Below are 22,839 nucleotides of genomic sequence, written 5' to 3'. Positions count from 1 at the left end.
GATTAGAGCAGAACTCAATGGAATCGAGACCAGAAGAACTGTGGAACAGATCAACAAAACCAGGAGTTGGTTCATTGAAAGAATTAATAAGATAGATAAACCATTATACAGCCTTATATACCTTCTTTTTAAAGAAGAGAGAGAAGACTCATATTAATAAAATCATGAATGAGAAAGGAGAGATCACTACCAACACCAAGGAAATAGAAACGATTTAAAAAACATATTATGAAGAGCTATATGCCAATAAATTAGGCAATCTAGAAGAAATGGACACATTTCTGGAAAAACCTCAAACTACCAAAATTGGAACTGGAAGAAATAGAAAACCTAAACAGGCCAATAACCAGAGAGGAAATTGAAGCAGTCACCAAAAACCTCCCAAGACACAAAAGTCCAGGGTCAGATGGCTTCACTGGGGAATTCTATCAAACGTTTAAAGAAGAAACCATACCTATTCTACTAAAGTGGTTTGGAAAGATAGAAAGAGATGGAATATTTCCAAACTGGTTCTATTAGGCCAGCATCACCTTAATTCCAAAACCAGACAAAGACCCCACTAAAAAAGGCGAATTATAGACCAATATCCCCGATGAACATGGATGCAAAAATTCTCAACAAGATACTAGGCAATGGGATCCAACAGTACATAAAGAAGATTATTCACCATGACCAAGTAGATTTTATCCCCGGGACACAAGGCTGGTTCAACACTCGTAAAGCAATCAATGTGATTCATCATATCAGCAAGAGAAAAAACAAGAACCATATGATCCTTTCAATAGATGCAGAGAAAGCATTTGACAAAATACAGCATCCATTCCTGATCAAAACTCTTCAGAGTGTAGGGATAGAGGGAACATTCCTCAACATCTTAAAAGCCATCTACAAAAAGCCCACAGCAAATATCATTTGGGAAGCACTTGGAGCCTTTCCCCTAAGATCAGGAACAAGACAGGGATGTCCACTCTCACTGCAGTTATTCAACATACTACTGGAAGTCCTCGCCTCAGCAATCAGGCAACAAAAAGACATAAAAGGCTGAATGCAAAGAAGAAGTCAAACTCTCTCTTTTCGCCGATGACATGATACTCTACATAGAAAACCCAAAGACTCCACCCCAAGATTGCTAGAACTCATACAGCAATTTGGCAGTGTGGCAAGGATACAAAATCAATGCCCAGAAGTCAGTGGCATTTCTATACACTAACAATGAGACTGAAGAAAGAGAAATTAAGGAGTCAAAACCATTTACAATTGCACCCAAAAGCATAAGATACCTAGGAATAATCCTAACCAAAGAGGTAATGGATCTATACCCTAAAAACTATAGAACACTTCTGAAAGAAATTGAGGAAGACACAAAGAGATGGAAAAATATGCCATGCTCATGGATTGGTAGAATTAATATTGTGAAAATGTCGATGTTACCCAGGACAATTTTCACGTTTAATACAATCCCTATCAAAATACCATGGACTTTCTTCAGAGAGTTGGAACAAATTATTTTATGATTTGTGTGGAATCAGAAAAGACCCCGAATAGCCAGGGGATTTTAAAAAAGAAAACCATAGCTGGGGGCATCATAATGCCAGATTTCAGGTTGTACTACAAAGCTGTGGTCATCAAGACAGTGTGGTACTGGCACAAAAACAGACACATAGATCAATGGAACAGAATAGAGAACCCAGAAGTGGACCCTGAAATGTATGGTCAACTAATATTCGATAAAGGAGGAAAGACTATCCACTGGAAGAAAGACAGTCTCTTCAATAAATGGTGCTGGGAAAATTGGACATCCACATGCAGAAGAATGAAACTAGACCACTCTCTTTCACCATACACAAAGATAAACTGAAAATGGATGAAAAATCTAAATGTGAGACAAGATTCCATCAAAATCCTAGAGGAGAACACAGGCAACACCCCTTTTGAACTCAGCCACAGTAACTTCTTGCAAGATACATGCACGAAGGCAAAAGAAAGAAAAGAAAAAATGAACTATTGGGACTTCATCAAGATAAGAAGCTTTTGCACAGCAAAGGATACAGTCAACAAAACTCAAAGACAACCTACAGAATGGGAGAAGATATTTGCAAATGACGTATCTGATGAGGGGCTAGTGTCCAAGATCTATAAAGAACTTATTAAACTCAACAGCAAAGAAACAAACAATCCAATCATGAAATGGGCAAAATACACGAACAGAAATCTCACAGAGGAAGACATAGACATGCCACAAGCACATGAGAAAATGCTCTGCATCACTTGCTATCAGGGAAATACAGATCAAAACTACAATGAGATACCACCTCACCCCAGTGAGAATGGGAAAATTAACAAGGCACGAAACCACAAATGTTGGAGAGGATGTGGAGAAAAGGGAACCCTCTTACACTGTTGGTGGGAATGTGAACTGGTGCAGCCACTCTGGAAAACTGTGTGGAGGTTCCTCAAAGAGTTAAGAATAGAACTGCCCTAAGGCCCAGCAATTGCACTGTTGGGGATTTACCCCAAAGATTCAGATGCAATGAAACGCCGGGACACCTGCACCCCGATGTTTCTATCAGCAATGGCCACAATAGCCAAACTGTGGAAGGAGCTTCGGTGTCCATCGAAAGATGAATGGATAAAGAAGATGTGGTTTATGTATACAATCGAATATTACTCAGCCAGTAGAAACGACAAATACCCACCATTTGCTTCAATGTGGATGGAACTGGAGGGTATTATGCTGAGTGCAGTAAGTCAATCGGAGAAGGACAAACAGTGTATGTTCTCATTCATTTGGGGAATATAAATAATAGTGAAAGGGAATATAAAGGAAGGGAGAAGAAATGGGTGGGAAATATCAGAAAAGGAGATAGAACATAAAGACTCCTAACTCTGGGAAAGGAACTAGGGGTGGTGGAAGGGTAGAGGGCGGGAGGTGGGGATTAATGGGTGACGGGCACTGAGGGGGGCACTTGACGGGATGAGCACTGGGTGTTATTTTGTATGTTGGTAAATTGAACACCAATAAAAAATTAATTTAATAAAAAAAAGAAACGAGAAATACCCACCATTTGCTTCGACGTGAATGGAACTGGAGGGTATTATGCTGAGTGAAATAAGTCAATCGGAAAAGGACAAACATTATATGGTCTCATTCATTTGGGTAATATAAAGAATAATGAAAGGGAGTAAAGGGGAAAGGAGAAAAAATAAGTGGGAAATATCAGAAAGGGAGACAGAACATAAAAGACTCCTGACTCTGGGAGATGAACTAGGGGTGGTAGAGGGGGCGGTGGGCAGGGGGTGGGGGTGACTGGGTGCCTGGCACTCAGGTGGGCAGCTGACAGGATGAGCACTGGGTGTTACTCTGTATGTTGACAAATTGAACACCAATAAAAATAAATTTATTAAAAAAAGAGCCACAGATGGGCCATCATCATCAGGCTTACTTTGTCAGTGGCAGTGAAGGCTTCATTCTGAAAGGTGCCACCTCTCAACCTCCTATCCACTTGACCCTCCCTGCCAAGCCCCTGAGGCTGTACTGTGGAACAGTGCCATTGGGAGGTACCTGCATTGCCAATGCAAGGCCTTGCGGGCCTCAGGCACTTTCAAAATTAGCATTGTGGGTGAGGAGATGCCAAGCAAGGCCCTTACCACTTCTGCCTTGGCCTCAGCCTTAGCTTTGACTATCTTTGATTTCCAGGATGCCATAGAATGGCTGCGGCAGCCACTACTGTTGTGCTTTCACCAGGGAACACTCTTCCTCCAAAGAGCTCAACAAAGACACTGAGACTGTGTTCAGCTTCATCAAGGAAGGTGACAGTCCTGGAGAATCCCTTGAGATGAGCACCTGTGTCACCACTGATGCTATCATGGAGAAGCTAGAGGAAAAGCCTAGTGAGACAGAGGAGCAGGAGGCCTGCAAGGGGTCTAAGGGATACAGCCAGGCAGGGCAACCCCAGGAGTCCAACTTGGGTACAGGTGCAGTGAAGGCTGAGAGTGAAGCCAACAGGGCTTACACTGGAGTTCCCAGTACTCAGGTGAGGTGTAAGCTGGCTCTTCCAAATCACCATTTGAAACTTTCAAAAACCCCAAAGCCAGCTAAACTCCATGCACAATCTAAACTCCTCCCCACAACCCCACCTTTTACCAGGAATATCGCAGAAAGAATACTCCTACCAGTCAGATGCCTGAGACTTGACTAAAACCTAAAACCCTGGGCAAATTTTGTCTTTTCTTGGACAGATTCCTGCAATCACACCTCAATTCAACCTAGAACCAAAACTGAAGTTCTGGAAATGGAAGCCAAGTGATATGGATCATTTAATGATGCCTAAGACAACTATTTTCCTTAGTTTGGGGGACATTTTATTGGCTTTGCGACCTTCCCCTCCTCCACCAGGAGGAGATGAATCTAGAGACTGGTAAAAGGAAAAGTCTCTGGGGAGAGTGTCAGGAGACCTGGATTTATGTCCCAGCTCTGTGCCCTGTTGTCCGTATAACTTTGAGACAAGTCCTTTCATCTTGCTGGACCTCAATTTCCTTATGGAGGGAAAGGTGTTGTCTTGGTGTTTCAGAGATCCCTAGACACTTTCTGGTAACAACACTGTGTTATTCGACCTGAAGAATGTAGGCAGTGGGCAGCCCATTAACATTCCTCTTACAACATCCATTGAGTGGTAGCTTTATGTCTAGTATTTTGCAGGGTGCTATCATGTACATTGTTTATGTTTAACTCTTAAAATAACCTTGTGAAGTGGCAGTGATTACCCTAATTTTTACCAGTGAGGAAACCAGCTCCGAGATGTTGAGTGACTTGTCCAAAGTCATTCACATTGTGAGAAAATTTGGATTCAGATCTCGCTTTTGACTCCAGCTCTAGTGCTTTTATCTAGCTCACTATAGTTTTCAGAGGGTTCATTTAGAGGGGTGACAAGCAGGTGCTAGAATTATAGTAGGAGGAATGTTGCATAAACAATATGAGGAACTTTCTGGCTTTGAAACTTAAGAATGTTTTCATAAGGGGGAGGTATGCTATAGTTTCTACAGATAATTTTACAATAAAGTATTTTTAGGGGAAGTTAATTACAATTCTTATCTGGGGTGGTAGGGGGTCTAGCTTGATAGTTCTCAATCAACCTCTTGTTTTGTCATCTTTCATATCCCACTTTCAGAAAATTGGGCCCCATCAGGATAGAAGCAATAAGACTGCTTTTTTTGGAGAAGGATATTAATATGTTTACAAGAATTCTCTTTTTTTAAGACTTTATTATTTATTGGGAGAGAGAGAGAGAGAGATCACAAGCAAGGGGAAGGGCAGATGGAGAAGTAGACTCTCCACTGAGCAGGGACTCCGATGAGGGACTCAATCCCAGAACCCTGGGATCATAACCTGAACTGGAGGCAGAAAGGCACCCAAGCATTCTCTTTCTATATTTATAGTTTTTGGTAAGGCTTAAGGACACAAAAATTGGAATAATATTATTGGAAGATAATTTAATTTCAGTGGTTTTAAAGACCAATCAAGCAGTAAACAAGCAAACATACCTAATGACTCTATTAGCTAATAGTTGCAATTTGGTACTGCATGTCAAGGTTCTCATCTACATCTCTTGTTCTTCCTATTTCATCATTGGAAGATGTATCACCGGTTCCATCTATTTGAATTATTTCATTAATATCATCAGTTACCTGAATGATTAAATCCATCTGAGAATTAGAATCCTTCTCTGAGACAGGTAGGCTTCTGGGCTCCTCTGTATTTCTTTGTTGCTTTATAGAATCACATCCAAACATCCTATTTTTAAGAACATGAAGCTGAGTATCAGACATGTGCTGGTGCTGGGCCCCCTGTTGGCTGGTGGAGAAGGGCCTACCATTCAGATTTTGAGTCATGCTGCCTGAAACACTGAGCACGGGCTCCACTTGGGAATCTGTCTGAGAGACCTGTGAAGGAAACACAACACCTGGAAGAGTGATATACTGCGAGCTTTCCGGCTGACTCAACAAGGCTTCAGACATGATTTCATGCTCATTTGCAGGAGGTGCAAATATATCACTGGTGGCATTTTCTAAATGTTTCCTATCCACTGTCCCAGAATGAAGAATTGTGGGTTGCTGGAGCACAGTTTCTATTCTCTGTGGTTTTTCAGTAGTGGCATGGAGAGAACATGGGTTCAATTGTGGAACACTGGTCTGGATTATTGGAGGCTACCCCAGATGCTGAAATACTTGCTGAATTGGATGTAGAATACTTGCTCTTCCAGAAGTCTGTGTCACCATAATTGGTACATTGGCTTTATAAAGGTGACCAGATGCAGTCTTCAGTGTCACACCTGCTGGCACATGAATAGGATATCCAGAAAAAGTGAAGCTTGCACTAGAGCTTGAGGTCACTAGGAACCATGTCACAGATGAGTACACCTTACTAAGGCGCTGTGTGGACAACGTGCAGAGATACCTTGTTGGTTCTTTAAAGGCACAGGCTTTGGAGTCACAAAGCCTTGAGTGTGACTTACCATCTAATCAGTGAAATGGAACAAAGTACTCCACACTTAAGAGGGCTGTTGCAGAGAGTCAAACAAGCCAGAAAATGTAAGTTGCCAAGTCTAGCACCATTTGTGAGATGTTATAGGTGTCCACAGAGTGGTAGCAGTTGTCATTATTGAGATTTGGCAAATTATTAGGTGAATAATTTCCAGCCAGAGAAATAATTCAAGACAGTGAAGTAGCAGCAGTTGATTAATGCAGTTGAAGGAGCAGAGTCTAAGTTCAGGAAACTGGCATCTAGTCTTAATTCTACACCTGACTTGATTTGTGATCTTGAGACAGATCCTTCCCCTCACTGGACCTCAGTTTCTCCATCTGAACCAGAGGATTTGCACCAGATAATTCCTGAGGATATTTCCTGCCTATCTCTAATTATTTCCTCCCAGCTAAGCCGTTAATTATTTCTCTGAGTGCAACAGCAGATTCTTTGCTGCCCAGTGGCTTGTTTCAGAATAACTTTCCTTGGCAGGTTCCCTGTGCCCTCTGCTGGTTGCTGAGAGATGCTGGCTATCTTTCCTCTGAGTGTTATAAACACCTGTGCAGACAGGGACTGGGGCCCAGGGAAAAAGCAAAATGGAGTGGAAAAGCTAAATATTAGGGGTCATTGATGTAGGTTAAGGTACCATTGATCATTGGTTCAATCACTTCATTTTATACTGGGACATTTTACAGTCTCAAAGAAGGGAAAAGATTTCCCAACACAGAGACAACTGGAAGTAAAGAGGACCTGACAGTTCTAGTGTTGGCTCTGCCACAAATTCTACTGACAAACCCCCCTTCTTTCTCTGGGTTTTAACATTCTTCTCTGCTAACTGGAAATCCTCATCCTACTCTCAGGCACTTTTCAGGTCTACTATGAAGCTAAGTTGAGATAATGGATATAAAAACAATGCATTGCTAACTAGAAAATGGTACCTGATTGCAATGGGTCATTATAAGAAAATGGACTAGCAGAATGGCTCAGATCCTTTTGTATTTCTCAGGGAAACTGGGCTTTGACTGACTTCATCCAGGGTGTTTTATCCTTAAGGCCTATTTATCCAACTCTCCAGAGCTACGTGGCTCTTGAAACTATAGCTGCTTTGGCCCAGATTTGGCTGTGGTCACACCTAGGCCTGCACTTGTAGCCCAGGAAGTGGTGCAGCTTCAAAAGGATGAGGTCAGAAGGTAGGGTGGGGTTTCTTCAGAGCTCTTCATTTGGGAAGTTTTTCAAGTGTCAGTGGGGACTGTAAATTTTCTGTGCTTTGCTCATTGAATTAGGATAATGGGGAGAGTAATACTAATAATTGTAATACTTAACATTCACACAGTGCTCAGGCACTCTTCTCAGCCATTTACATGTATGAGTTCATTTCACCACATAACTACCCTATACATTGAAGACTATCTTTAAAATTCAGGTGATAATAATGCCTACCTTATAGGATTGTTCACATAAGTACTTGTAACAGTGTGTAGCCAAGAATCATTGTGCAATACCTGTTAATTATTTGCATTGGTTATTAAAAGCAAATGCCACATACAGGGATTGTACCTCAAGCCTGTTATTAGCTAACACCTTAGTAAGAATTAGTAGAATGCAAGTTAAGGGAGTAAGATGAGGAATAAGCATTCTTTAGATTTGTACAAGACTTTATACTTTGCAGATTGCTTTCATATATATATATATATATATATATATATATATATATATATACAAAGATACTTGCAAAACTATTTTAATTATAATTGCCATTATTATTATCATCATTATTTCCATATGATATGAGGAATTTGGGTCATGCTATATGAGGAACAATACATTGAAGTCAAAATGCCTAGTTTCAAAGTCCTGGCTCTATTACTTAATTGAGTATGTGACTTTTGATAAGTCATTTAACTACTTTGATTCTTGGTTTCCTTCATTTGTCAACTGGAAATAAGAAGTCTCCCCTGTTTTCTTCCTAGGAAAGAAAGAAAACATAGACATGTTGAATACCTTTGTGTTTTTACTTCTGTTATCCTATTTGATCTCCCCAGTGTCCCTGCTCTATTGATCTCATCACCACTCTATTTTACTATGCTTCTGCCTAGAAATGGTACTCATTACCATACTCAGAAGCAGTTAGGACAGTGGCTATTGTCCCTGTCTCACAGCTGAAGAGACTGATACTTATCTAAGGATGCAAAGTGGTAGACATAGGGATCCTAGATTTTATGTTAATGCGGGATCTATACTGCTTCTCACTCCATTCTTGGGTCTCTTGAGAATTACTGAGTCTAATTTCTTCATTCTCTTAGCTACTGTACCTTTCAAAGCTGGTACCTTTTTAAACTATGGACTGTGAAGGAAACTACAGTCAGGCTTTTCTGACCAATTTGCCAACTATTCTGGCCTCTCTCATCTCCTCCCCCACCCCAACTATTGACTTGGGTACTCACTATGTGTTCAGCTTCTCTTTCCTGGTGGGAGGGCTGGGTAGGGTACTTTCTGAGTAAGCAAGGCTGCCTCCCTGCTGTAGGTTCTGCTATCCAGACCATCGCAGACATTTGACAAAAAAAGAGGAAAGTCCAAAATGGGTATCAAGATATTTCTGAACACACAAAATTATGAAATTGATATGATAGGAGCTTTAGTTGGAGCAGGCAGAAAATATCCTTTAAAGACATTAGGAGCCATAGAGATTTTAACCTTAATTCAGGAGGGGCTTTAGCAAAAGTATTAATGGTTGCCTTCCACCCTTCTTTTCTTACCCATTTCCAGCTGTGGGGGCATTGCCCCTGTCCTCTAAGCTTCAAGCTGCTTAGTTCTGGTCCCTCCCCAAGGTGCAATTTCAAAAAGACTTTGTCCTTCTGTATTGGGTATAAATGTGTACCTCCAGATATATCTTCAAGTCCTAATCCTCAGGACCTGTAAATGTCACATTATTTGGAAATAGGGTCCTTGCAGATATAATCAAGTTAAGATGAGATCATACTGAACTTTAAGATTGTGGATTTCCAGGAATTACTTTAATCTTGTCTAGAAAGTCAGAGTAGCATGTCTGTAGGCAGACAGACCCACCATTTACTAGTTATGTGATCCTTGGATAACACACTTATCCTTTTTTAACCTTGGTTTCCTGACTATAAAATGTGCTACTATCTCTTATGAAATAGCTGTGAAAACTGAATGAGATAGCATGCATGAATATACTCAGCAAGGTATCTGATACACACTAGGTGTTTCATAGATATTTCATAGGTGTTAATTTCTTTACTCTTTTTCCATTTGGAGGTAAGTATTTTGGGAAATAAAGAAAAACTTGGAATGAAAGCAGCTGACTATCACCTTAATTCCAAAACCAGACAAAGACCCCACCAAAAAGGAGAATTATAGACCAATATCCCTGATGAACATGGATGCAAAAATTCTCAGCAAGATACTAGCCAATAGGATACAACAATACATTAAGAAGATTATTCACCATGACCAAGTAGGATTTATCCCTGGGATGCAAGGCTGGTTCAACACTCGTAAAGCAATCAATGTGATTGATCATATCAGCAAGAGTAAAAACAAGAACCATAGGATCCTCTCAATAGATGCAGAGAAAGCATTTGACAAAATACAGCATCCATTCCTGATCAAAACTCTTGAGAGTGTAGGGATAGAAGGAACAATCCTCAGCATCCTAAAAGCCATCTACGAAAAGCCCACAGCAAATATCATTCTCAATGGGAAACACTGGGAGCCTTTCCCCTAAGATCAGGAACAAGACATGGATGTCCACTCTCACCACTGCTATTCAACATAGTATTAGAAGTCCTAGCCTCAGCAATCAGGCAACAAAAAGAAATAAAAGGCATTCAAATTGGCAAAGAAGAAATCAAACTCTCCCTCTTTTGCACAGCAAAAGAAGCAGTCAACAAAACTGAAAGACAACCTACAGAATGGGAAAAGACATTTGCAAATGACCCATCAGATAAAGGGCTAGTATCCAAGATCTATAAATAACTTATTAAAAAAAAAAGAACTTATTAAACTCCACAGCAAAGAAACAAACAATCCAATCATGAAATGGGCAAAAGACATGAAGAGAAATCTCACAGAGGAAGACATAGACATGGCCAACAAGCACATGGGAAAATGCTCCGCATCACTGGCCATCAGGGAACTACAAATCAAAACCACAATGAGATACCACCTCACATTAGTGAGAATGGGTAAAATTAACAAGGCAGGAAACAACAAATGTTGGAGAGGATGTGGAGAAAGGGGAACCCTCTTACACTGTTGGTGGGAATGTGAACTGGTGCAGCCACTCTGGAAAACTGTGTGGAGGTTCCTCAAAGAGTTAAAAATAGACCTGCCCTAAGACCCAGCAATTGCACTGTTGGGGATTTACCCCAAAGATACAGATGCAGTGAAACGCCGGGACACGTGCACCCCGATGTTTCTAGCAGCAATGTCCACAATAGCCAAACTGTGGAAGGAGCCTCGGTGTCCATCGAAAGATGAATGGATAAAGACGATGTGGTCTTTGTATACAATGGAACATTACTCAGCCATTAGAAATGACAAATACCCACCATTTGCTTCAACATGGATGGAACTGGAGGGTATTATGCTGAGTGAAATAAGTCAATCGGAAAAGGACAAACATTATATGGTCTCATTCATTTGGGGAATATAAAAAATAATGAAAGGGAATAAAAGGGAAAGGAGAAAAAATAAGTGGGAAATATCAGAGAGGGAGACAGAACATGAGAGACTCCTAACTCTGGGAAACGAGCAAGGGGTGGTAGAAAGGGAGGTGGGCAGGGGGTGGGGGTGACTGGGTGACGGGCACTGAGGGGGGCAGTTGATGGAATGAGCACTGGGTGTTATTCTATATGTTGGCAAATTGAACACCAATAAAAAATAAATTTAAAAAAAGCAGCTGACTATATTGCTATCCAAGGACAAGAATTGAACTTAGCCAAGATGTGCTTCTGGCAAGCTGTTGTTTGTTTGTTTCCATCTCTCTCCCCTCACACACACACACACTTTTTCAAGTGCTTCATTATTTGCTTTAATATATGTGCATTCTCATTTTCTCATCCTAGAAACTCTGCAAGGTAGGTCTTATTACTATTCCTTTTATGCAGTTGAGGGAACTGAGACTCAAAGAGATGAAAACATTTGCCTCAGTTCTTACGTTGAATAAAGGTTAAAATTTATAACAAATGAAGAATCTTTATTCCCATTATCAAAGTACAAACCAAACACACATACAATGCCCAAGAAAGGAGAAACATAGAAATTATTTTCTTTAATTTTTAAATTAATTTTATTTTTATTGAGATATGATTGACATGACATTATATTAGTTTCAGAATACGATGTCATAGTTTGATATTTGTGTATATTACAAAATGATACCAGTTAACAGCCCAGTTGACTTCTATCATCATACATAGTTACAAACTTTTTTTTTTTTTTCTGATGAGAATTTTCAAGTTCCACTCTCCTAGCCACTTTTTCTCTACAGCTTCTTAAATAGTTAGAGTAAGAGTAGTGTTTTATTGTCCTGGAGGCCGAAGATGCCATAGAAACATCTGTATGGTGCCTAATGTGAATTTCAAATAATATTTTAAACATGAGCATTTATTTTCAAAACACTCCTTAAATACATAAAAAAAGAAGGATACATAAAAAAGGTTTTCTTTTCATGAAACTAAGTATCACTGCATTTAGATTGCTATTATGTTAAGTTTTTAAAATATTATTTCCAGTAGAGTCAAAATAAAATGTTATATTTGTTTCGGGTCTACAATATAGTGATTCAACAATTCTGTACATCATTACTCAGTACTTATCATTATAAGTGTACTCTTAATCCCCTTCACCTATTTCACCCATTCCCCCTTTTCCCCTCTGATATGCTTTATTTTAAATGAGTACCCTCAGGTTTTCTTTTTTTTCAATAAGAACATTTTTTTACTTGAGGTGTATTTTAGAATACATGGTTCTAAAAGATTATATATATATATATATATATATATATATATAAAACATTTCATCCAATTAAAATAGAACATACATTTTCCTCAAGTACACACAGAAGAATCCCCTGGTTAAATCACATAAAATGAGACATAAATATTACAAATTTAAGAAGACTGAAATCATACCAAGTATATTTTCCAACCACAAGTGTAAAATCTAAAGACCAACATTAAAACAAAATTGGAAAGTCTGCAATGTAAATATTAAATATTTAATATGTAAATATTAACACACTATTGCATAAACAATTGGCCACATGACATATCAAATGTCAAATCAAAATATGTCTCTAAACAAAAGAAAAAGAAAGCACAATGTCCCAAAACCTATGGGATGCAGTAAAAGCAGATGTCAGAGTGAAATTTATGCTATAAATACTTGTATTAAGAAAAAAGTTCAAATAAATGGTATTATACCACAGGGAACTAGAAAAAGGAACTTATCTGGAATTTAGTAGAGGAAGGAAATAAAGAAAAGTCAGTAATAAATAGACACCAGAATAAACAATAGCATAACATTTAAAGTAATGACCAGTTTTCCAAAAGAAGATAAATAAAATTGGCAATGATTTAATTACATTATGCAAAAAAAAAGAAGACTCAAAAGCAAAATGAAAAATGGAAAAGAAAACAATACAACAGATAACCACAGAAACACATAGTGTGATAAGATTACTATATACTAACAAATCAGATAACTTAGGGAAAAAAAAACAGATAATTCCTAAAAACACAAGTTACCAAGATTGAATCATGAATCTTGAATCCAAGAAGTAGAAAATCTTCTTACACCAGAAACAAGAATGAAAGTTAAATTAGGAATCAAAACACTCTCAGCACAGAAAAGACCAAGACCACATGTTTTCCTTGGTGAATTCTAACAAACATTTAAAATAATAATTAATGACAATCTTTATCAAAAGCTTACCAATAATGGAATAGAGAGAAAACATTAAAAATCATTCCATTAGCCAGTACTACCCTGATTCCAAAGCAGGATAAAAACAATACAAGGACAAAAAAGTCTAGTTTGTCCCATATGAGTATTGCTATCCTTTCTTTAAATCGGTTGCCTGATTTTCACTTTCTCTACTGTGTGATGTCTTTTAAACTTTTGGTAATTGGTTCTTTGCTTGCATTTATTGATAATAAACAGTAACCCTGCCTATATTTGGGAACTGGACCAGATGATATTTCAAATTCAGAAGCTCTTCTATTTAAGCCAAGTTGGCCCACTTCCCACCTCCATTAACTAAACCTAATTGGTTTAAAAAAATTTTTTTTAATGATAGTCACACAGAGAGAGAGAGAGAGGCAGAGACACAGGCAGAGGGAGAAGCAGGCTCCATGCACCAGGAGCCCGACATGGGACTCGATCCCGGGTGACTCGATCCCGGGTCTCCAGGATCGCTCCCTGGGCCAAAGGCAGGCGCCAAACCGCTGCGCCACCCAGGGATTCCCCCTAATTGGTTTTGTGCAGGCTTTCCTTCCCACAGCTGAACCATCACCAAGGACTCCACAACTCAAAATGGTCCTGGAGAAATGCCACTTTCTACAAATCTCACAGAGCATCCCCATGGAGCTGGATCAAGTGAGGTGAAGGAGACCCACAAAGCTTTGCACAGGTGTGCCTTTTATGTCCTGGTTTCTGAGGCAGGAAAGGAAAAGCAGTCCTTATGCATAGACAAGCTGTATTGACATTTATCCTCCTCCTTCCTCACTGCCCCCCCCCCAACACCCAGAGCTCTTCCTTTGGTATCTGAAAATCCACTGTTAACAATGCCTTGGTATAGATTTTCCTCTCTCCATGCTCTTCTGTTAAAATGCAAATTTCCTCAATGGGGAGCCCTTCAGCTCAAAATACTCAAATATTACACCTTCCTAAAGCCTCAGGACTTTTCCCCCAATCCCTCTGTACCTAACACTTTCCAGGTCTCATAAGCTCCAGTTACTCCCTCCACCATTTTCTCACTGCTCTTATATACATCCTGCTGACCTCAAAGGGACCAGCCCTGTGGTCCCCATCCCCCATGGGGTCATCCTAAGCCTGACTCTCCTGCAACTTGCCTAGACTTACTCGCTGTGGATACCAGGTCTTTCCTCTCCTTCACTGACTACTGACCACAGAAAGCCCCTCAAGGTTCAAGGCAGCTTCATTTAACCCAGTGAAAACCTAGAGGTTTCCCCAGTCTTTTAAGAATGACAAGCCTTGGTTACATTTAAGCTCACCTGTACTGGAATTGCCAACCACCTCCTTCCCCCGAGGAGACTAGGCAATGGGCACCAAACAAGTCATCAAAATACTAGCAGTTGGTTGCCATATTTTGTAAATCCTCTGCGTTGGGAATAAGACACTTTCTCACAATTCCCTGGGAGGTCAGGCCAGGGAGTCTAATGCAGGTTATCTGGTCATAACTATTACTCTCCTCCCAAATTAGGAAGTGATCCCAACTCCTGGAAATTAAGAGGCCTTTTAAAGCAGCTGTTACTACTTCACTGCCCATATATAAAATGTACCCTGACACACACTAGCCTCCTGATTGTTAGGAACAGATGAAAGCCCCTCCGGGAAAGGCCTGGCAAAGCTAGGGTTAATACTTATTTTGTGAAATGCTCTGGGGTTATTTAAAAATAACCTCATGGCTGGGAAAATGTATCCCTGAGATTGGCACAGGTCCTGCCATCACCTCAGCAGCTGCTCTCACCTCTGGGATATAAGTGGCTTCCACATTGTGGCTCTGCTTCTCAAGGTCCCCAATAGACACTTGCGCTAAAGATATCACTAAGAAGAAGAATGACATCAGGATCCCACTTCAGAAGCCCGTTGTCATTTATCTCCTTTTATATCCCCAACCCTGGAGGCAATGGATCCAAAGATCTCATTCCCATTATGTTTAGTATTTTTTATACCTCTATCTTCCTCAGTCTAAAGGATTCAGTGTATTTTCTAGTGCTTAATCTCTGTCCTTCCATCTTGCTCCACATATATTTCTACTGGCCCCTGCCTCGCAGCTTCTAATCTGAAGTTTCCCAGGATAAAGCAGTATAGTGGAAGCAGGATCTACTTTGGAGTTGGATAGACCCACGTTCACATTTCTATTCTGCCACCTTGAGCAAGTTGCATAACCCTTCTGAGCCTATTTGCCCAACTGAAGAAGAGATGCTGGATAACATTTGACTCCTGGGTTCATTTTGAGTATTGAATGAAATAGAGTCTAAATGAATTTTCCTGCCATAGATCCTGGCATACAGACGTGCTGTCACGAGATATTCTTCTTACCACTGTGCTTTACCAGTTCCATTTGCCCAAGAACTTACCGAAACATTCATATATACATTAACATGGGATTCAACCTGAATATGCTCTAGTACTACTTCCTCTCATTATTCACTCACTCGCTCACTCAACAAATAGTTATTGAGTAAAATCAGAAAGGCAATGGAGATTGCCTTCTATTAGCCTGGTGTGCTGAAAAGGACAAAAGTTTTGAAGTGAGAGGGTGGGGCAAGATGGCAGAGGAGTAGGGGTCCTCAACTCACCTGGTCCCACCAACTTACTTAGATAACTTTCAAATCATCCTGAACACCTATGAATTCGACCTGAGATTTAAAGAGAGAACAGCAAGAATGCTACAGAGAGAAGGGTTTTCGCTTCTAGCAAGGTAGGAAGGCAGAAAAAAATAAAAAAAGAATCAAATGGGGGAGGGGCATCGCGAGATGCCCAGGTGAGGCTGGGGAAGCAAAAGCCTCTGGGACAGGAAAGCCCAGCCCCAGAGAAGCGGGAACTTTAAAAATTCACACCAGTTTCTTCCGGACAGAAAAGCACTTAGCAGGGAAATTGGGCAGAATCGCAGGAGGGGCAGGGAAGCCTCCAGTTTCCAGGAGACACTAATAGAGGAAGTGCGCCTAGGGAAACTGCACCAAAAACTGCACACCAGTCTTGGTAAGGGGCTAGAGCACAGCCAGCAGGGCATTTGGATAAAACCAGTCTGTTAGGCGGTCCGGTCCGGACAGAGTTGTCTGTGACCTGCTGCCTTCGGGAGCCACCCCACCTGGGGGCATGATTCCAGCAGCACAATACCCTGAATCCCAGGGCACCAAGAAGATGAATCCCACAATGTTGCACTCTTCCTGGGACAGGCGGAAGTGGGGAGGGCACAGGATAGCAAGAACTCTCCTGCCTCTGGGCACCCTGAAAGCTGTGCAGATAAGCGGTCTCATTCATTTGGGGAATATAAAAAATAGTGAAAGGGAATAAAGGGGAAAGGAGAGAAAATAAGTGGTAAATATCAGAGAGGGAGACAGAACATGAGAGACTCCTAACTCTGGGAAATGAACAAGGGGTGGTGGAAAGGGAGGTGGGCAGGGGGCTGGGGGTGACTGGTTGACGGGCACTGAGGGGGGCACTTGATGGGATGAACACTGGGTTTTTTTTTAATTTTTATTTATTTATGATAGAGAGAGAGAGAGAGAGAGAGGCAGAGACACAGGCAGAGGGAGAAGCAGGCTCCATGCACCAGGAGCCCGACGTGGGATTCGATCCCGGGTCTCCAGGATTGCGCCCCGGGCCAAAGGCAGGCGCCAAACCGCTGCGCCACCCAGGGATCCCTGAACACTGGGTTTTATGCTATATGTTGACAAATTGAACTCCACTAAAAAAAAGATAAGTGCACCCATGCCTGTGCCTGGAGCATCTAGGCCAGTGAGGACTGCATTAGTTACTAGTGGGGAGCTGACTCCAGAGCTGCAATTCTAGCTGCCACCATTGTTGTTTTAACTCCTTGTTTCATCTTGTGCCTGGGAGAGGCAGGCCACCAGGGAACAAAGGCCTCACTGGGTAAACAGCTCCCACAGCCCAACACCCAGCAGGGGGGTGGGGCATTTCAATTCAGGCACACACACCTGAGAATCAGCACAGCAGACCCTTCCCCCAGAGGACCAGCTGGAAGAACAGAGGACTAGCAAGTTCTTGACCAAGCAGCACTCGAAAGCTCCAGGAGAAGTTGGAGGGATTTACAATATATAGAACTAGAGGCCCCTCTTTTTAAATTTTTTTCCCTTTTTCCATTACATCTTGTTTTTGTATCAGACTAAATATTTCCAATATTTTTCTCTTTTCCCACCTTAACTACAATATTTTACCACATACTCATTTTTAAGTTTCTTCGTTTTTGACTTTCATATTTCTACAACTACATGTTGGATATATATTTTCCAATTTAGATTCCCTTCGACATACTCAATTTAATTCTGGGAGATATACGAGATATGAATTTTGTTTTGTATTTTTTGTTTTCTCTGCCTCATTTTGTTCTACAATGGCAGGAGTTAATACCTTCTAAAACATGTTGAGCATGTACCCAGAACCAAGTAGAATACTGTGCTGGCTCATTCTCTGAGATTATATTCTCTCTTCATTCCATTCTGCCCCCCTCTTTCATCTCATTTATGTTTTAGTGGTCAGTGTTGGGGCTTTCTACAAGTATTGCTGGTTTATATAAATTTGGGACTAAGCATCATCTAACATACAGAACTTAATACTCTCAGAACCAAGAGGACACCCTCTAGGACCCCTCAAGTAGACCACATTCTCCCTCCACTACAACTACGTCACCACCACCATCTCCCAGTCCCCCCTTTTTCTTTTATTTTTTTTTCCTTTTTTCCTCTTTACTTTTTTTTCTCTTCTTTCTCTCTTTATCTTTTTTTCTTCTCCTTTGGTATTTTTGGCATATTATTTTTAAATACTTTGTTTTAAAATATGGTTTTCAATTTACTAGTCCTTTTATTTTATTTCGTTCTGATCTTTGTTTCCAATTTCTGGTCTCTGCTCTCATCAGAATCATCTAGGGTGAAATTTACTTCAGTTGTGGTTAACACTCTTAAATCAGCCACACATACACCCACTCTGCACTGAGTGAAATGACTCGAAGGAAGGATCCACCACAAAAGAAAGAAACAGAAACAGTACTCTCTGCCAAAGAGTAACAGAATATGAATTAAAATTCGATGTTAGAAAGCCAATTCACAAGCACAATTATAAAGCTACTGGTGGCACTGGAAGAAAGCATAAAGGAATCAAGGGACGTCATTACTGCAGAATTTAGATCTAATCAGGCAACAATTAAGAATCCATAAAATGAGATGCAATCCAAAATGGATATCTTAACTAGGGTTACTTGGTGGAAAAAAAAGAGTTATTGACATAAAACACAAGTTGATGGCAAGGAAGGAGGATGAGGAAAAAAGAGAAAAACAATTAAAAGAGCATGAGGAAAGGTTAAAGGAAAGAGATAGCCTCAGAAGGAAAAATCTACATATAATTGGTGATGTAGAAAGCACTCAGAGGGACAGAGGGACAGAAAGCATATTTGAACAAATCATAGCTGAGAACATCCCTAATTTGGGGAGGAAAATGGCCATTCAGATCCAGGAGATAGAGGTCCCCCCCAAAATCAATAAAAAGTGTTCAACACCAGGACATTTAATAGTGAAACTTGCAAATTCCAAAGATAAGGAGAAAATACTTAAAGCAGAGAGACAAGAGTTTCTTAAATTATGTGCAGAGAAATATCAGATTAACAGGACTCTCCACAGAGACCAGGCAGGCCAGAAAGGTCTGGCAAAATATCTTCAGGATCCTAACTGAGAAGAACATGCAACCAAGAATACTATATCCAGCAAGGCTGCCATTCAGAATAGAAGAAGAAATAAAGAGCTTCCAAGAGAGGCAGAAACTGAAAAAAAAATGTGACCACCAAATCAGCTCTGCAAGAAATATTAAGGGGGACACTGTAAAACAAAGAGGAAACCCAAAGAAATAATCCACAAAACACAAAAGCCATTTAGGTATTAAAATGACACTAAATTCATCTTTCAGTAGTAACTCTGAACATGAATGGGCTAAATGATCCCATCAAAAGATGCAGGGTTTCAGACTGGATAAAAAAGCAAGATCCATCTATTTGCTGTGTACAAGAGACTCATTTTAGACATAAGGACACCTCCAACCTGAAAATGAAAGGTTGGAGAACCATTTACCAGTCAAATGGTCCTCAAAAAGAAAGCAGGAGTAGCAATCCTCATATCAGATAAATTAAAGTTTATCCCAAAGACTGTAGTGAGAGAGGAAGCGGGACACTATATCATACTTAGAGGGTCTAACCAACAAGAAGACCTAACGATCATGAATATTTATGCCCCTAATGTGGGAGCTGCCGAGGATATCAATCAATTAATAACCAAAGTAAAGACATACTTAGATTTTAATACACGAATAGTAGGAGAGTTCAACACAGCACTTTCTGCAAATGACAGATTTTCTAGGCACAACATCACCAAAGAAACAAGGACCTTAAATAATACACTGGACCAGATGAATTTCACAGATACATACAGAACTTCACATATGAATGCAACTGAATGCATATTCTTCTCAAAGTCACATGGAACTTTCTCCAAAATAGAACACTACTGGGTCACAAATCAAGTCTCAACTGATACCAAAAGATTGGGATTGTCCCCTATACACTTTCAAACTACAGTGCTTTGAAACTAGAACTTAATCATAAGAAGAAATGGGGAAGAAACGCAAACACGTGGAGATTAAAGAGCATCCTGTTAAAAGATTAATAGGTCAACAAGGAAATTAGAGAATTAAAGAGATTCATGGAAACTAGTGAAAATGAAGATATAACCATTCAAAACCTTTAGGATACATCAAATGCAGTTCTATGAGGGAAATACATCCCAATAGAAGTATTCCTCAAGAAATTGGAAAACTCAAATACACAAGCTAACCTCACACTAAAAGGAACTGGAGAAAGAACAACAAATAAAACCTACACCAAGGAGATGAAGAGAGAATATCAAGATTTGAGCAGAACTCAATAAAATAGAGACCAGAAGAACTATAGAACAGATCAACAAAACCAGGAGTCGGTTCTTTGAAAGAATTAATAAGTTTAAAAAAAGTTAGATAACCATTACCCAGCCTTATTAAAAGTAAAGAGAAAATATTCAAATTAATAAAATAAGGAGTGAAAGAGGAGACATCACAACCAATACAAATAAAATACAAACAATTTTTAAAACATATTATGAGTAGTTATATGCCATTATATTAGGCAATCTACAAGAAATGGATGCATTTCTGGAGAACCACAAATTACCAAAACTGGAACAGGAAGAAATAGAAAACCCGGTTAACCTGGGGCGGGTGTGGGGAATTGAAGCAGTCATCAAAACACTCCCAAGACACAAAAGTCCAGGGCCAGATGGCTTCCCAGGGGAATTCTATCAAACGTTTAAAGAAGAAACCATACCTATTCTACTAAAGCTGTTTGGAAAGATAGAAAGAGATGGAGTACTTCTAAATTCGCTCTATGAAGCCAGCATCACCTTAATTCCAAAAGCAGACAAAGACCCCACAAAAAAGGAGAATTATAGACCAATCTCCCTGATGAACATGGATGCAAAAATTCTCAAAAAGACACTAGCCAATAGGACCCAACAGTACATTAAGAAAATTATTCACCATGACCAAGTAGGATTTATTCCCGGGACACAAAGCTGGTTCAACACTCATAAAACAATCAACGTGAAGGATCACATGAACAAGAGAAAAAACAAGAACCATAAGATGCTATCAATAAATGTAGAGAAAGCATTTGACAAAATACAGCATCCAATCCTGATCAAAACGCTTCAGAGTGTAGGGATAGGGGGAACATTCCTCAGCATCTTAAAAGCCATCTACCAAAAGCCCACAGCAAATATAATTCTCAATGGGGAAACGCTGGGAGCCATTCCCCTAAGATCAGGAACAAGACATGGATGTCCACTCTCACCACTGCTATTCAACATAGTACTAGAAGTCCTAGCCTCAGCAATCAGGGAACAAAGAGAAATAAATGGCATTCAAATTGGCAAAGAAGAAGTCAAACTCTCCCTCTTCGCAGATGACATGATACTGTACAGAGTAAATCCAAACGGCTCCACCCCAAGATTGCAAGAACTCATACAGCAATTTGGCAGTGTGGTAGGATACAAAATGAGTGCCCAGAAATCGTGGCATTTCTATACACTAACAAGGAGACTGAAGAAAGAGAAATGAAAGTCAATCCCTTTTACAATTGCACCAAAAGCGTAAGATACCTAGGAATAAACCTAACCGAAGAAGTAAAGGATCTATACCCTAAAAACTACAGAACACTTCTGAAAGAAATTGAGGAAGACACAAAGAGATGGAAAAATATTCCATGTTTATGGATTGGAAGAATAAATATTGTGAAAATGCCAAAGTCACCCAGGGCAATTTACACATTTAATGCAATCCCTATCAAAATACCGTGGACTTTCTTTTTCTTTTTTTTTTTCTTTTTAGGGAATTTTTTTAAATAATAAATTTATTTTTTATTGGTGCTCAGTTTGCCAACATACAGAATAACATCCAGTGATCATCCTGTCAAGTGCCCCCGTCAGTGCCCGTCACCCATTCACCCCCATCCCCCGCCCTCTTCCCCTTCCACCACCCCTAGTTCGTTTCCCAGAGTTAGGAGTCTTTATGTTCTGTCTCCCTTTCTGATATTTCCTACCCATTTCTTCTCCCTTCCCTTCTATTCCCTTTCACTATTATTTATATTCCCCAAATAAATGAGACCATATAATGTTTATCCTTCTCCGATTGACTTATTTCACTCACCATAATACCCTCCAGTTCCATCCAAGTTGAAGCAAATGGTGGGTATTTGTCATTTCTAATGGCTGAGTAATGTTCCATTGCATACAAAGACCACATCGTCTTTATCCATTCATCTTTCGGTGGATACCGAGGCTCCTTCCACAGTTTGGCTATTGTGGACATTGCTGCTGTAAATATCGGGGTGCAGGTGTCCCGGCGTTTCACTGCATCTGCATCTTTGGGGTAAATCCCCAACAGTGCATTTGCTGGGTCGTAGGGCAGGTCTATTTTTAACTCTTTGAGGAACCTACACACAGTTTTCCAGAGTGGCTGCACCAGTTCACAATCCCACCAACAGTGCAAGAGGGTTCCCTTTTCTCCGCATCCTCTCCAACATTTGTGGCTTCCTGCCTTGTTAATTTTCCCCATTCTCACTGGCGTGAGGTGGTATCTCCTTGTGGTTTTGATTTGTATTTCCCTGATGGCAAGTGATGCAGAGCATTTTCTCATGTGCGTGTTGGCCATACCATGGACTTTCTTCAGAGAGTTGGAACAAATCATCTTAAGATTTGTGTGGAATCAGAAGAGACCTTGAATAGCCAGGG

General features: G+C 40.2%; 1 pseudogene; it reads right to left on the bottom strand.

The window, feature by feature from the left end:
* Nucleotides 1-5,553: 5,553 nt before the first annotated feature.
* Nucleotides 5,554-9,298, bottom strand: LOC121482530 (annotated as a pseudogene).
* Nucleotides 9,299-22,839: the final 13,541 nt, after the last annotated feature.

This window comes from Vulpes lagopus, chromosome X (genome assembly GCF_018345385.1).
Source record: "Vulpes lagopus strain Blue_001 chromosome X, ASM1834538v1, whole genome shotgun sequence".
In the NCBI taxonomy this organism is placed as follows: domain Eukaryota; kingdom Metazoa; phylum Chordata; class Mammalia; order Carnivora; family Canidae; genus Vulpes; species Vulpes lagopus.
This window is presented reverse-complemented; position numbering and strand designations above follow the sequence as displayed.